This window comes from Lathamus discolor, chromosome 3 (assembly GCF_037157495.1).
Source record: "Lathamus discolor isolate bLatDis1 chromosome 3, bLatDis1.hap1, whole genome shotgun sequence".
In the NCBI taxonomy this organism is placed as follows: domain Eukaryota; kingdom Metazoa; phylum Chordata; class Aves; order Psittaciformes; family Psittacidae; genus Lathamus; species Lathamus discolor.
Genome location: NC_088886.1, coordinates 27,662,172 through 27,679,092, shown reverse-complemented (window position 1 = coordinate 27,679,092; position 16,921 = coordinate 27,662,172). Strand labels below are relative to the sequence as shown.

Genomic DNA, 16,921 nt, shown 5'->3' with positions numbered 1-16,921 from the left:
CTCTGTACCTCCCTTTTGCTGTCTGTGAAGTGTGGGCGACAATACTTTACCTTCTTCAGAGGGACATTTGCAAATTAATGGACAGAAAGTGCTCAGAAACTCCCCACCTCAGCAGCTGGGACACATTGGCAATCTCCCCAGTAGCTTTTAGATATGCCTTACCTAAGCAACAGTGGGCGACAAATGATATAAACATGTTGTCTCTAATATGCTGGCTGCTCTCTAGATGCTGTGTGGTCTGTGTATCTGCAGGGAGTGCTGTTATTTTGCTATGTGTTAGGAGCCTTCTCCTCCATTTGTTCTGGGTTCCACAGAATCTGCCTGTGACTTTGCTGGCAGAGCTGCCTTTTTAGCCAAGAGATGGTTCCTGCGTTCCAGCATTGCCATCAGCTCAAATGAAGTTTGGCTAACGGGCCACGGTGCCTGCAGGTTCTTGAAGGCCGGCATGCTTCTGCAAGCACCAGAATGGAGCAGGATCTGCTACCTCCAGCCTCTTGCTTAAATTACTTATATTCACATTTTTTATGGCATTGCAATTATGTTCTCTGCTGGCTCTGGACTAATCTCTGTCATGACAGCAAGGCATTTCTCTGGATACTTATGCTGTGAGACTGGGAGCAGAATGCAACCCTGAAGGCTTTCAGCAGTAGTAACTTGCTTTCATTGCTAGTATATAAAAAACCTGCCATGCTGTCTCTTCTTTGATATCTTTCCTGGATTTGTTCTGCTGCAAGGCTTCTCTGATCTCTGTCACTAAATGACACAACATAGAAGGGCAATGTAGAAGTGAAATTAGCAGAAAGGGATCTCTCTGCTTTAAAACCAGAGTGATCTTTGGGAAAAGAATTACTTAGATCTGTGATGCTGCAAAAGGCCAGGCAAGTGGGGCATGCAGGAGAAATCCAATTGTTCAAATAGTGGAAACACAGAGAGAAAAATGTTAGTGTCAATCTCAGGTTAATTGGAAAATATTCAAAGGACTTCATTTTGCTCAACTTTGAGGTTAGAAGTTCCCTGGGGCTCTATGGAAACAACACAATGCTGGCAGCAACTTTGAAATAAGCAGGAGTGAGCTGCAAAGCAAAGAAGTTGTTAGAGGGGATGTGACCTCTTTGTGGACGGATGGATGGGGCAGCAAGAAAGCAAAGATGAGAAAACTGTGCCAGCTGCTCTTGCTTCAAAAGAAGTCTGCGGTGTGGCATAAGTTGATAGGTATGAGCGTATCACTCCAAAGACAGATTCATCCTCTGTTCATCCTGACATCCAGCATCAAAGACATGGTCACCTAACTTCAAGCACTCCCTGGATTGTGTGCACAGTCTGTGGAAAGCACCAGACACACCAGCTGTGTTGTGACTCCACTGGTCTATTAGAAAGACCAACAGCAGCATCTGTGGTAAACCTTGTATCGCTTTGCAACAAAAGCTCAGGTTCTTGGATTAACTGTGTGCACTCATTAAGGCCACCCCTTTATTTTGTTATCTTTTGGGTTTTTTTTCTGCTTAAACTTCAGGCGTTTCAGGGTAGGAAGCATCTTAGCTTGCATTTATACAGTATCCTGCAGACCAGGAACCTGCCTGTGGTACTGAGGCCTCTTGGCAGTGCTGATTGTAACCCATGGGTGTGGGAGGTTGGGGAGACTTGCCCATAAGTCTGGAGCCTTCAGAGCCAGTTCAGCTTAGAGAGCCACACAGGGAGCCTTTGGGGCTCTGAGCAGTGAGGGGAGAGTGATACAGCAAGGTTGTTCTTCTCCCTATGCCTCATGCCAGGGTCATTCTAGCTGAGCACCTTTCTACACCATCTGCAGCAGGGCAACACAACGAGATGAAGACTTTCTATCATAACAGCTAAGAGGAGGTTTGAGAGCAGCTCTTTAGCCAGGGAGTTAAAGGAGCCAATTCAAAAAGAAGGCAGATTTGCTTTCCTAACCTACTTCTGGAGAAAAGACAGCTCTCTAGGACTGGGGCTTCTCTGTATTGCCTCAGAAGGACTTCAGGCTTTTGAAGAACATGAAGGTTGGTAACCATGTTCGGGGGTGCACAGTGTTTAACTATACACCTGGGTTTGAGAGAGAGATAGTGATGACATGGATCAGGGTGCATAATAGCAGAGAGGCATGGCCAAAGTAGCTGGGAACTGGGCACACTACCAGTCTCAAAGCATAACCTCCAACAGACCTCTTGGAAGAGGGAACCTGGCTGCCATTCTGAGGACAGTCCTCCAGGCTTCTCATGAAGAGCAGAAGTGTTTTTCACTTTTGGCCTGTGGGTCAGTTTCGGTGATTGAAAAATCACTTCTATTGATTGAAGAATTCTCTCTTGCTTCTAGCAGTCTGAGTCAGAGAATAAGGAAAGTGGGTTTCAGACCTCTTTTATGTTTGGGTTTTGTTCCCATTCTCACCACCTACCCCCCCCCCCCCCCCCAAACACTTTGAACCACTCTATGAAAGACTGAGACTGGCTGTTCTAGTTTGATCAGCTTTGTAAGTTATGCCATCAAAATCTGCATGGTTACCCTTCCACAAAAGCTGGGACCTCTGTTGTACCTCCAGTCAGGTATCCAGTCTTGAGCTGCAGGCATTCAGGGAAACAATTCATCATTTCACTTGTGTTGGACCTTCCTACCTAACCCCAAGTTAATGGTGCAGGTTTTGTTTTCCTACTGAGTTTGGCTGGCCGGCTCAGGCTCCTAGCTCTCAATTTTTGCTCTGCATTTTACCTGCAGCTTTAAGTGCACTGTAGTAACAAGTAGTTTTCCCTGCTGAGGGAACTCAGTGGTACCTGTGGGCTGTCATGAAGCTGTCCACTGACCTTCTCTTTTTGCTCCTGTAGTACTTTGAAGGCTCTGGTAATGCTCGTTATCAGTATTGTGTAATAGTCACAGTGCATTCCAAGAGTCAACAGTATGTTGTAAAAAGGCCAAAAGCCAACACCTGTGTGGACTGCCTCTTGTATCCAACAATAAAGTAACCACTTGGTGAACCTTAACCTCATACTGACTGCTACTGTTGTTTTCTCCTGTGTCAGCATCACTCAGGTTTTTCAGTTTAGGTTCAATGCAGATTGAAGACTGCATAAAATATAGAAGAGAAAATTCTCAGGGGAAAAGAACCATAAAACATCATCTATAATTATAGATTGGGCATCGTATTTATCATCTTAGACTGGGTACAATTTTATGTTAATATAGAGTAGTATCACTCCTTCAAGAAGACAGTTTTAACTGGTTCCCTAACAGAAATGAACTGTCATTTACAGGCAAGAAATGCATATTTTGAAACTTTGCTTTGTATTTTGATTTTGCAAAGTGCAGGTTGTGGGCTTCCACCCTGGGGAGACTTGTTTTTTGTGTAAGCCTGTAGTAGATGGGCTGCTTGGGAAGTGTGAGTGACCCAAAACAACATAGGGGGAAGGTGTTCCTATCCTCTGATGGAATCAGAGGGATCCAAAGGGCCCAGGGGGAACCACGATCAACATAAACTGCAGTCTTGGTGAGAGCTTGGAGTGATGTCCTCTCTCAAGGTTTGTTGAAAATTTCCATGAAAGAAATGTCCACAAGCAGTTTTACAGAAGGTGCAAGACAGATGTGAGGGAAATCCAGGTATGTTTTCTATGCCTTGGAAATGAATTGCTTCCAATGAGTCCTCCTAGGAAGTTTAGTCTACTTACTGTGTAGAAGTTACCATTACCTTATCTTTGTGTTAGTACATCAGTGGCTAGCAACTGCTCTAGCTGTACCAGTGCAGTTATGTTAAACTGCTGTTTACCTGAAATCTAGGTGTTTTCTACTAATGTTCATCACAGCTCTATAACTGTGGGGTGTGTTACATTTCCCGAGTCTTTTACAGAACCTTAGTTGGAGCATTCAACCTTTCTGAACTTGGAGAATAGCACTAACACCCTATGAGTGGTATGGCATAGGGAGAGATTCAGCTAATATTTGTGAAAGAGTAGGAGTCTTTAGAGACATAAGAGATAGCTAACATTTGCAGAACACTTCAAGGTCTTGGGATGGATGCTGCTACCAAAGGGTAAAGTGGTATTTGCATGTTCTGTCATGTCTGTGTTGTTTACAAATAGAATAGAATGATGTTTTGAAGGTCAGAGACCTTAAGAACAATAGTGGGTTTGAAGCACTCATTTATTTTTACCAAGTTCAGATGCCTGGCATAAACTAGCCGTTTCATTTATGTAGAAGATCTGATCAAACATTTTGGTTGTTTAAAAGAGTTGTTTTTCTTGTTTTTAGGCTGTTGAAATGTCAGATGGTAAAAACAAGCAAGAGTTCCAGATGGGGCAAGTGGAAAAGAAACGTGACAAAGTTGGTAATGGGAAAGCTTCAGATTCTCACTTGACTGGGAGTCCCATGACTTCACCTGTGACTTCCAAACCTACTCTTTGTGCAAGCTCTTGTGCAAAGCAGCATCCCTTACATGAAGTTCTTCATTACCAGGGTAAGCAAAGACAGTAAAGGTTTATTTTCACTGATCACTACCCCATCTGGGTAGGAATTGTTTGGGAGCTGGAGTCTCATCTGGAATACTCAGCTTTTATATAGCCAAGTAAATCAATAGCTCCCTGTTTTAGTGACCCCACATTTGAATTAGGGTTTCATGACTTACATTTACGGGCCAAGGAAGTGCCCAGTAGTTTGATCTCATTCACTAGCATTCATGCTGTGATTTGCACCAGCAGATGAATTTCTGTCTCCATAACTTCTAGTGATGATACAGGCTAAATATATACTTGAGTAATGGTGGAAGACAAGGGATATAAATGCTGCAAAATCCCTGGTCACTGATGGAGAAATAGAAGCTGGTAAAAAGGGTTCTATCTAATCAGATAACCCATTTAATACAAAAAATTTGTCTCAATTCCTCTAGTCTATGGCCAGATTTCTTGAAGACAAAGGGAGACATAATTTGTACTGGCAAAGCTAACCCTGACTTATAATCAGAGTAAACAGTTGGTGCAAATTGCAGCCTTTGTTTACACTAGCTGTGCTAGTCACGGAGGGCTGGAGTTGCAGCAAATTCCTAATGTATGTTGCTGTCTAATTTGTTATATTGGTGGTGGTTTATTCCCTAATGCTTAAGAAGCAGAGCACAGTAGAGGAGACTGAAATTACCTTGCACTGACCGACTGCAACACCTTCTTTCGTGGTGGTAAATGTAATATGGGAATGTACAAAGATGGTGTCAGTGTGTGCATGGTCGATCACTGCCATTTGTTGTGTCAATCATTTATTGCAAAGGCTCAATTATAAGTGCTTTAAACTCCTGAGAGAAGTTGCTTGACACCTTGCAAGGCTGTCCCCTTAGTTTATGTACCAATCTAAGGGATGGACAGAGAGACTTTCTGGAGGGAAAAAAGTTCACTGAAAGCCACTAATCTGTGGCATGTGTGAATGTGGTCTCTAGTTCTGTCCTGGAGAATGCTGTTCCATAACACCACCTCCAGAGAGCCTTACTCATCAGCAGAGATATTTATTAACTGCCATCAGTGGCTGTCCATGAGCTATTGTACCCCTAAGAAAAAGGGAGCAGCACAAATAATTATTCCTAAATTCAACAGTTAAGAACATGTATGGAGGAATGGAGCTAAACCCATGGGATTTTTACTAATTAATGGCTCTTTGTTGCTGTGCCATAGACTGCACTGTGCTTTGAGCAGCAGCACTCAAATAGGCAAGTTCCCTGTGCTTAGGTTTGGAACTTGCCAATTCAGGCTTCCTACATACTCCCAAAAACTAATCTGAAGGCTTCAGTCACATAAGACTCTGCCTGTATGAGTCAAATAACATGAATGTATGAAATCAAGCATGTAAGCACGCTCATAATAGCCTTCATTTTAGAGGATAATATTCAAGTGGTTAAAACCCAAAGTATAATGATTATATGAGAAAGTAATTATTTACCGACTTTGAATCCAATTCTGAGAGGCAAATCAGAAGTGCTTTGGGGGCTAAGGGTATAGACAGTAACTTGCAGAACTGAATCTTACTTTCTAGCAGACAAAATAATCTGGCTTTGTTAATTATAGTAATTTCTGTCTAATCCTTTTGCTCTGCATTTCTTTGTGGAAAGCAGCTTTATGTCCTCCGAGCAAAGATGATCAGGGCAAGAGGGAGATGGGGGAGGCTGAAACCATCTAAAATGCTCCTGGTTCTGCATTTTGCTACTGACGTAAAAAGCCACTCATGTTGAAGCTTGTGAGCTTTCTAGGCAAATAAATATGTGAGGTATGGGGACTTCACACTACTCTTACCGTATCTCCTTACACATCTTGTATCTCAGGAGAGACTACCAGTAGCTCTACACTTTTCCCCCTCCAGCTCTGCCTTTTATGTCAGCTGTTGATACTAATGTGTCATACAGAATCAGCTAGGTTTTTCTATTCTTTTTTTCCCTTTCCTTGTTTAACATTGCTCTAAATTTAATGTAGTTTCAGGAAAGCTGCTGAAATAACACATGTTAAAAATCCTCTTAAACATGTTAGAAACTTCTGTAAACCAACAGATGCTTGCAGTAACCCATGAGGCTCCCTGTGCTTCTGCCTTGGGTTTTGTTGTAATAGCTTAAGATCTTTGAGATCATTTTGGTAGTTTTCAGCATTTTGGTGACTGAGATATTTCTTGCTCAGACTTTGTAGGTCTTCCCTTGTGGTGAAACCTATGAGAGACTGTCAGAATGTCATGGTGTCATGGCTGCCTTGTTGCCATCTGCATGAGAAATGTTGGGACATGAATGATTGTCTTTTTGGTTTTGTTTTGTTTGGGATTTTTCCACGTGAAGAATAGGTAATGGACTAGATAAGTAATTTTGATTTGTCTACTATGGAGTACAGGATCTAAAGCAAACTAATGTTAATGGTTTTCTATGGAGGCACCATCTACACATTTGACATGGATCTGATGATCCGGAAATGAAGCAGAAGTAGTTACATTCTAGCTGTGGTCTTTTATTGTCAGGTTTATTTTACTGTTCTTTCACAACATTTTCTTATTTTAGCCACAAGTGTTTGACCAAGCCATAGAAGGTCCATGTCACCAGAAGTACAGAGAAAACTTCTCAAGCTTCTGGATTTTGTTTGAGAGGTTGTGAATGCAAATATGGGTTTTGGCTGTGGTGATGGTGTGGGTGGCATGTTGCTGGAAAGAAGATATGGGAGGGCTGGAAGAGCTGCAGCACAATGGTGCATGTGAGGTGTGTGGATACAGGACAAATGCCCAAGCTAATTGGGTTGTGCTGGACTAGGTGCTAGAGTTGCTTAACATGAAGCTGGTGCTTGGCCTAGAGCACCTACAGTTAGGTGTATATTTAGAATGCAGACCTATTTCTAGTCTATATTCTTTCTGAAGTGATTTCTAGATAAGTCAGTTATCTCAGTCCTCTTAGAATGGGATCTATTAATTACATGAATTCTAAACATAGAGCAAAGATGATCAAAGCAGATGGTGCAATGGGATACTGAGATGCAGTGTGGTTTAACACTGATGATGTCTGTTCACTGTTTGTGAAATTATTTGAAGATGAGTGATATGTAATGTTTCTAATTGATTATATTACCTAGAGTGTTATCTGGAAGGCATTTGATAGGGATTCAAGATATCTGGCTCTGTTCCTTTGTATTTCATTGGCTAGCTGAGCAAGTTAATTCTTCCTGTGCCTTAGTTATTCCAGTATTAAAATGCAGATAGTCACCCATAAAACTGAGATAACTACACTGTCCTTTTTGAAAAGTACTTGGAAACCTACTGATTATAAATTGTGGATGCATTTTTTTTGGGAGTTATTACTGTTTTCTTTGTTTAAACAAGATAATAATAACAGACATGTCAACATCAGTGAACCTGTGATTTGCTCAGAGCAGGCAATGAGAGATGGGAACTTGAATCATTATTGATTTCGATTTAAAGGTCTCTGCTAGCTGTTTCTTTAAAGGAAACAATAAAGGCTGATGCCAGAGCTTTTCTTTTTGCTGGAACTTGGTGCTTCTCTGCAGTGCCTATTTCTAGTTAAAAAAATCCTAGCAGTTGCCAAATGACAAGTCTTCATTCTAATAGGTGGCACATCACTCTTGTCTGAGAGTGTAAATGTTCTGTACTTAAGAATCTTTGCAGGTGGCATCCTAGATTTAGCGGAGACAAGAATAACAACTATTGCCGTTCCTGACTACTCTGAGGTCTCTTAAAGCCATTTGAAAAGTGCAGAAGTAGGTGATGGCAGGATCAGGTTTAGGTGCTTTGGAAAGCCATTTTGTGCTAAACGCCTGTATATCTGCCCAAGACATCACCCACAAAATGTCATCTTTTGAGAGAAGCCCTTTTTTCCCAAGTTTTAAATACAGCTTCCCATCTTAATACTTTCTGAAAAACTTGTGTTTTTATTTGCCGTCCTGAAGAGGTGCAGAAAAGAAGTCCCTATCTGATCTTGAGTTAGTGGAGGTTAATGTGGCTGGAAGGAAGGTGCCCATTTATACCAGTAAGAGAACGGATAGTTGCTGGAGAAGCCAGCATCACTGATGGAGAACTGGCATTGATATCCTTTCTCACTCCCATGCTATTGTTGTTCAACATGCCTGAAAAGACAGTTAAAAGGAGGAAATACCTTAGGTTAGAATTACTGCAAGGCATCCATTTCCATGACAGTGTTGTGGTAGCGAGCACTTCCTATTGTTCTCCAAGGTTAGGTCTGAACTCTGGACCAACTCATTTCACGGCTGATTTGCTGCTCAGGCCAAGCCCATAACCAAAACTCACTTTCTGCTTTTTGCAGGAAGTGACACTTCACACAAGAAACAGTACTGACCAGTTGTTCTTAGTGCAGGTGAAGACAGAAAAGAGCACAGAAGATTGAGTAAATGGCTTTCCCACTTGTAGAACTCGGTCTTGCTAAAACAGTATTAAGATCTTCCAACCCAGCAGACAGCGATCACTATGTGTTTTTTTCCCAGATGTCACTGAAATACCTTCTTGTTGCTAAATCCCAGGTTGAAGGTGCCAAGTCTGCCTTTTATGTGGTCTTGGCCACAAGAGGCAAAAACTGATGCTGCGTTTCCTAGTGCTGGGTGATGTTCGAACACGCCCTGAAACTCAGCCATTCCCTTCTCCAAAGAATTTGTGACTGGAACAGACCAGACAAAATGGGGAGGAAAAAGCTCCTTTTCAAAAGCCAGTTTTAAGCTGGTGTAGGCACAGAGGAATCTGCTCCTTAAAACATTGCTATTATGCAATTGTTGTGGACAGCATAGGAAATATACCCAGATTCCTGCAACAACCGATCTGATCATTTGGCAGCAAGAAGATATGCTGTCAACAGGCTTCTTCCACCTTCTTTTGGGAATGCAGTATCCTCAATACAGGCATATCTTAAATTGTCTGCTCCTCAGGATCTATACCACTGTACCAGATAGGCTCTGAAACGCAGGGAATTTCTGGCAGAAGATGGGAATACAGATCTGTGAAATTTCCCATACACAGTGACTAGCTTTCTGCTCTCTTGCTTGGCATTCTATCCTTGCCATTGACTTTTTCCTCTTGCTTTCACTCCTTGTCCTTCTTTATAGGGGATCTGGGGGGGAGGTTAACTTTTTTTAAGGATGTAGTTAGGTGGTAACTCCGCACTGTCATAGTGATGTTTGGTCTGGCATGTGGAAGCCCTACGGCTGTCATCCATGCACTGAACCCTCTAGAATCCTTGTAACCATATTGAAATTATTTTGTAATGGCTGGGTGCAGACTGCCATGGCAGTGTAATTACACATCAAATATTGCAGGTTGCTTAGCCTAATGATAGGCTAAGAGCCAACTGGAAACAACAGTTAAGTGCAGGTCCCTTGAGGGTAGGGAATGGTGCTATGATCCCCTGATGCTGTCAGCCCATTCACATTCTTCCAGGACCACTGGAGGTTAATACCTCCTTTTAGGAATGCTAATCAAGTTAGCACTTGTCTGTCCTGGCAATCATGCATATTTGCTTTATTTTTTAAATAGCCCTAGCAAAGAAGTGTGACCTGCTCTTCCCTATGTGAAGGGAAGCTGTGTCACTGCAGATGTCAGGCTGGCTCCTATGGCAGTTTTCCCTTTGGGATGGCCTGCTGCCATGCTCCAGGTCTTGTCCTTTGTTGCATGTTGTGAAGATGTGTCAAAGGGGCTTTCAATCTGGTTCAGATGAAGTGGTAGCTTGTGTAAGGTTTGAAAATGTTTGCTGGCCATCCCTTATGAAGAGCAGTTGTCATTTGTTAAATGTTGATGTCTTAATTTCTGCCTGCAGACAGAAGTTTTTAAAGCTGCCTGTTTAGTGGCTACCAAATACAGGCAGTGCCTATGCAGCTTTCAGTGAGGTGCCCTGGGACCTAGGAGCTTTTGATATTTCTCTGTTGACAAATACTGTGAATTGGGCTACCTAAAAATACATGCTTGTAGCCCACTAGTCCAATGATAATTATGTTTCTTTGAGCTTTCAACATTTTGCCTCTTTCTCCAGACATTAACACTTAAAGTATTAATTTCTTCTTCAGAACATGAGCCCTGTTGTCATCAAGCTGTGTGTCTGAGAGTGACTTCACTAGAAGACAACACCCAAATAATCAACTCACAATAAAATCAAGCTAGCTTGACACTGCAACTTCTAAGTGGCTTTGGAAAATAACTTCCAGAAGTTACTCCAGAATAACTTCCAGAAAGTTTCCCAGACCTTGTGTAGAGCCTAGTATTCAGATGCTGTAGCCTCAGATTTGGAAATTTTTACTATTTAGGAGCAAAATTTTCACAAAAGTCCATTAAAATAATTTAATAAATGAAAATACTTTACTTTTACAAATGTTAAGGCTATTACTTTAGGCTTCGAAGTCACAAAGACCCTATCATGGCTGTTTATGTCAAGTCCATTTAGTTGTTGCCTTGGAGCTCTTCACAATACAGTCCAGTTTAGTTAATAAGTGCAGTTCTGTATTATTAGTTACCTCAAATCAGCTGGAAAAGCTGATGGCTTTTATTTCTGAGATGGAGTTGAATATGCTCAGTCTCTACATGATGGGGATGAAGAATCATTCTGTCAATTCTGTTCCTGCCAGCTGATGCCAGGGTCAGAGAGTAGGTCACACCTTTCTGGTTTTGAGATAGAGCAATACTCATTTTAGACCAATTTGCTCTGAGCACGAAGCTCATCTGCTGGGTTGAACCAGGGCATTGTTGCTTTCTCTAGTGCATTGTTCTGTTCTTCCTCTAATTAGCTCCAAATGTTTCTTATGCCTGGAACACAGTGGTAGAGGGGAATAATGGGCTCTCTTCTCTTAACCCTTCGACCCCTAATTTGGCTGTGGACTCCCACCTAGATTCTTTCACTTTCCTACATTCACCAGCACTGTGTCAATCTGACTGCTGCCTGTATCAGACTTGCTGCCTCTCTCCTGTCCTGCAAACTGAGCAGGAGAGTGTAGGAGCACGGTTTTGGCTCCAGCATTTACTTTTAAGGTCATGGTGCTTGCTTTGCTTGTATGTATGTGAGTATGCATAAAGGTACACCCCATATGCTGTTGGCCCTGGAAATTGGGAGAGCCACTGTTACTCCAGGCTTTCTGCTTCGGCGTTGATTTGTGCGGAAAAGTAGTGTAACTTGTTGCTTTGTAGAACAACTCTAGTTACGTGTCACAAGAAAGGCATTGCAGGCTGATCCTAAGAGATGGGTTTTGACTGCTGATCACTTGGGCTAAACAGGAATCCCCCGCAGATGTGGTTTCTTTATCAGGAGCAGGCTGCAGACATTAGAGATCACATGTGAGCACACAAGGGAGAGTTCAAGCCTGAAGAAAGCAGGAGTGACATCTTGGGGTTCTTACATGAGGCTGGAGTTAATGTGAGGAAGGAGAGTGAGAGTTGTTGCAGACGTTTGGAGGAGGTTGGACCAGGTCATATCCTGTCCTACAAAAGAGTACAATGTCCAAACATGTTCTTGCCACCTTCTTTTTCACATCAAATCCTCTTGCCTTAATTTAGTGGGATTTTTACCTTTTTCCAGATCAGAAAACAGCAAATAGCCCAGCATGCTGAGCTCCCCCTCCCTGTGGCAGGTATAGTCACCTGGACCAGCACTCCCGTTTCAACACAAGCCCATCATCCCCAGCCTGGTGCAGTGCGCCATGTCCTCTGTGTCTGTGCTGTTTCCCAGTAAGCTTCCTTGCTTGCTGACAGAACTTTTCAGCCTTGATAAAACACTCAAAAGTCCCTACAAGCCCTTCTTCTGCAGAGGAGCTTGAACACCAAGTGCTGTGTGCTTCCACTCTCTACCTGCTTTGTTCCTCTACCATCTCATGCTGCTTCTGCAGAGAAATACCCCTACGTTATTGCAAGGGCCAGTTGCTGTCATCACATTCTGTCTGTTTTATACCTGTCCAGCCTTGTTAAGCACTGACATTTGGTTAGGTTGGAAACAGTTTACAGCTGGTATAGCAGTAATCTGTGTCTCGGTGGGAAAGACTGAGCTTTTGTTTTTGTTGGTGTTGTCTGTCCTGCAGGGCTCAAGGGCTGGGCTGAGGCTGGGGGTGTTTCAGTGGTATAATGCTTTTGGATGCTTGAGTCACAAGTCTGTGTTGTCTGTGCAACATGCTCCCAAGGAGCTGTATCCACTCCTTCTCCTTCATTAAAGATCTCCCTTTGGCCCATGACTGGGAAGGAAAAGGGCAGGCACTGCAGACATTACTTTCTGGGCTAAGTGACCTCTCCATTACTAACACCTCTGGAGTCTCAAAACATTGAACGTGTCCCACATCTTCATGAATCTCACATATCAGTTCCTGCCCTGAGTGTCTTCTCAGATGGTGCCACAGCCCAGGAACCAGTACCCCACCAGGGGTACAGAGTGGCCCAGCTGTTGGCTCTGGACAGTCTGCTGTAGACAATAGTTTCTTCATGCTCATGGTCTTTCTGTTTGAAGAGACAGGTAATGACTGGACAATAGAAGGCACCCCATTAGCTGAAGGCCACCTCTGCTCTTTGTGTGGCAGAGTCCTTGGAGCTGCTGTCGCTGCTGCTTTGACACAGCCTGTGAAGTTGAGTTTGCAAAGGTGGGAGTCATCCCCTACAGCTTAAAGACAATTCTCTGTGACAAGAACCTTGATATTTGTGGACTGTAATTACAAGAAGAGACCATGCTGCTAATGTAGTCTCACCTTCTGCCTCATTCAGACGAGACCTGTACCTGTAATGTCTGCATCAAGGCTAATAATTCACTGTTAAGCTACAGCACATATTTCAGGAAGACAGCAAATCTTGTTTTAAGAGCTCAAAGAGTGGAGAATAAAACTCTCCCCTACATTTGTTCAAGTGATTAACTACTGGCATTATTGCAAGTTTTAATTTTTAAGTGCTCATATTATTTCCAGTTTGATTTTATCCAGCTTTTACTTTGAGCTTCTGGTTCTAGTTATAGTTTTGTTTGTTAGATTCTTGGAGTCCTTTAGCATCTCCCACAGTCCCCCACTGAGAAACGTTAATAGATTTAGATCAAATCACCTCCAAACCTTCCTGCAGTAAGCCAAATACATGAGGCTGCTGAAGTCTTTCCATCTCCCTTTCTCACTCTCTGCAACATCTGGAATTGAATGATGTGTTATGTTGGATCAATCATCTGTTCAGAGCAGCATCTGACCACCTATTTGATGATGCTTAAACACATGCCGTTAAAAGTACTTCTTTTACTTGTGGCTGTTTTTCTAGACCAAAACCATCTGCGAATATTTTCCACTCGCTAACCCAGGACGAACCAAACCCCGGGGCTGACAGCAGGCGCTACCTGCCTGCCGCACGGAGGTCGAGCTCGCCGACGGCAAGGCCGGGGGGCTGCCCCGGGAGAGCCGCGCCGCAGACCGCGACCAGAGCTCGGCGGGGAGCAGCGGCTGCCTCCTCGGGAAACGCGGCTTGGCCGTGTTCGACCAGCCCTTCGCAAACAGCTCCTCGCCTCGAGAGGTTTTAGTCGCTTGATTGCTATTGCCCTCTAGTGGCAACAGGGTAGCCTGTCGCTTAGCTCCCCAGGGCTTTTTTTCTGCTGATTTTCCAGAGCTTATTACTCTGGGCCAATCGTCTTGCTGATACGATGGATCTCACTAACATTATTTACCTGGATTTTAACATTCAGCCTTATTATTTAGAACTTTATGCTGTGGAGGAAACAAAATTTGTTCCCTGCAGTTGATAACTAATCTCCTGCCATGTCTGAGAGCTGAATAGACTTTCTGCTCATCGAAATGTTTTGACAACAGAAACTGCAGAAAATGTTGCCATTTCAGGCTCAGAATTATTCTGTCCCGCAGTGTCTGAACTCTAAGGTAAACGTTGTTTACTGTTAGCACCTGCTAGCCTCATGCATGAAGTTACCTCCTCCTGAAATAGAAATACTGCCTTCTTACTATGTGTATTTTTACCTAAAGCCTTTGGTTTTATTATAAAGAGTGAACTATTTAAAGCACACTCCCTTCCAAACAATCATTTCTTTTTGTCAGACAAGACAAATCATTCATTGAACAATCTTGGCTAATCAGAGTTTGTCTTCTTATGGAGATCGTAGAAGATGGTTTATTAATGAGACCTAGATTTTTTACCTGCTTGTAATGCAGGGAGATCTTAATAAGCAATGAATTGCTGTGTCTGCAATCAGTTTTGAGAGTCTTAAAAGGAAAATAATAATACTACGACTAATACTCTCCCTACACTGCCATCCGGTGGATGCAAAATTCATTTCCTTTTGGAAATAGGAAGGGAAATTCTCCAACTGATATCACAGCTTGCAAACTTGCACCAAGCTGACTCCCACTTGTAATGCAATTTCCAGACTAGTGAGGAAAATGTTGGTTATTCTTTAATTTTAGTTATTTCGTACTAGACAAGCTTTCCAGCCTCTCATCTGAAAAAAAAAAACCAACCCAAACAAACCAACACCATCCTCTATCCTGGAATGGGAAGTAAACCTTGAAAAGGGGTTCTGAAAACATCCCATGCTCTCTGCTCTTAGTGCTTTGGGTGGACAGCCTGAGACACTGGGCACTGCTACTCCAGAGGATTTTGGAAAATGAAGGCTGATCTCTCATTTTGCCTTTCAGATAATCAGTGTGTGGGCTAGAAACTACAGAGCCTAGGGTCAGATGCAGCATTGCATTTTTGGTTTGCGGTGGAGAGACATGGGACCACGGATTAACCCTTTTCTTTCCCCCCTAGGACTGATGACTGAAATGATTAGAAGGAGCAAGTCATGATGCTCACAGCCTCCCTATCTGCTGGTCTGCAAATGGAACTTCACCACACTGAGCCACTTCCCAGTACAACAAACATCACTGACAACTATTGACTGTGTTGGCCACTTCACCATCCCAGAGAAATCTGGAAAAGTGAGTACCAAGCATGGATGGAAGCAGTGTGAGAGACTGAGGCCCTTGGCTGAGTGCACAGCTGTTAGGGTTTTGTCTCTGTCTGCATCATTCTCTACTTCTGGACCCTATGTAAATTAAACCAGCAGCTGCAGCAATAGGATTTCCTGTGCCTCTCTGGAGGAAAGCTGTGGAAGTAGAACAGAACAGCCAGCCCCAAGGGAGCTGAGCTGGGAGGACCAACTGTGGCATTGTGGCTGCTGCAGGTGGTCCAGGTAATCACCAGGAGGTGGCATCCATCCCCTGGAGACACCACAGCCCATGCTGGGCATGGTGCCAGTCCCTATCTGGGAGCTTTGTTTCTTTCTCTAGAGCATGCTGGCTCTCCAAAGGGGCTCTGCAGTGGAGTATCTGAGGCCAGCAAAGTCCCACTCTGGAGGTGGAAGTCCTGCTGCCTCACAGCACTACCAGCACGTTCCAGTTCTGAGTCATTCCCTTGCCTGTTTATTTTGGGTATTTATTTATTTACCACTGAGGTGTCGGCCCAGAGCAGGCTGGCTGTGCTGGACTCCTCCGGTGGCCTGGTGGCTGTTGCCAGCTCTGTCAAAGTCCTGCAGTGTTGGGAGTGTTTCCACCCTAAGCTGAGGGGGAGAGAGGTTGGGTTCCTTTGAGAGCAATGCCACCGCAATCTCCCATCAAAAGCGTGCTTGGCTGTAGGTAATGAGTGCAGTAACACAGGGTAAACTACTTTCACCCTCCCCACAGAGCCCCCGGCTCCCAGCTCTCTCCCTTAGCTGGCTGGGGGGGTGGTGGAAGGAGGTTAAGAGGCATATCCTTTGCTGTAATTATATCCTGTTGCTAGAGATATTGTGCTCTGCTTAAAGAAATCATCATAATACAGCCTCCCAGAGAAGGTAATTACTGTGCATCTTATGAATGGCTGCATGTGAATGTCTGTTCAAGCTGCTGTCAGCAGCAAGTTTCAACACATCTTACATACCAGGCATTTTACAGCCTTAGTTTTATTTGTTTTCATCACCCCTTGCCTTTTGCTTTATTTTTCATTAATGGATCTGGGGTTTTTTTGTTTGTATTGGTTTTCTCTCCCCCCCCCCCCCCTTTTTTTTTTAAAGAGGCCAGAGTTCACGTCTTTGATGGAGCAGTTGGATGGTGGCTACAGCTTTTATTTGCTGGATTTCTATTGCTCTGTGGTGGCTTGAGGGGAACTGTCTTGAAGATGCTGTTTCTGAGCAGTTCCCATATAGTAGCATCTAAGTGGGCTCTAGTTTCCTAGTCTGAGCCCAGAAAAAGTGGACCATACCAGTGCTGAAAAAACTTGGTGTTGGTGTCACTCTACCTCTAGCACAATTGCACAGATGTAAGCCCGTGAGACAACTCATTTTTCCTGTTATATTTTTCCACTTTCTCTCTCATTTTTCCTGTTATACTTTCCCACTTTCTCTCTCATACTGAAAAAGAGTTGGCAACTATCCCACCTGCTCCCGAGCACAGATGTCAGACCTTTGAGCTTTCTGAAACTCCTCTGAAGTAAATATCTGCTG

General features: G+C 43.4%; 1 long non-coding RNA gene across 1 annotated transcript in view; it reads left to right on the top strand.

Annotated features, from left to right (window-relative positions):
* The window catches only part of LOC136011838 (uncharacterized), a 70,721-nt gene that overhangs the window by 25,423 nt on the left and 28,377 nt on the right, over positions 1-16,921 (top strand). Inside the window, exons 3-4 of the long non-coding RNA XR_010611483.1 lie at positions 4,249-4,453; positions 15,211-15,380. This is a non-coding gene — a long non-coding RNA (uncharacterized LOC136011838). The remainder of the gene's footprint in view (positions 1-4,248; positions 4,454-15,210; positions 15,381-16,921) is intronic.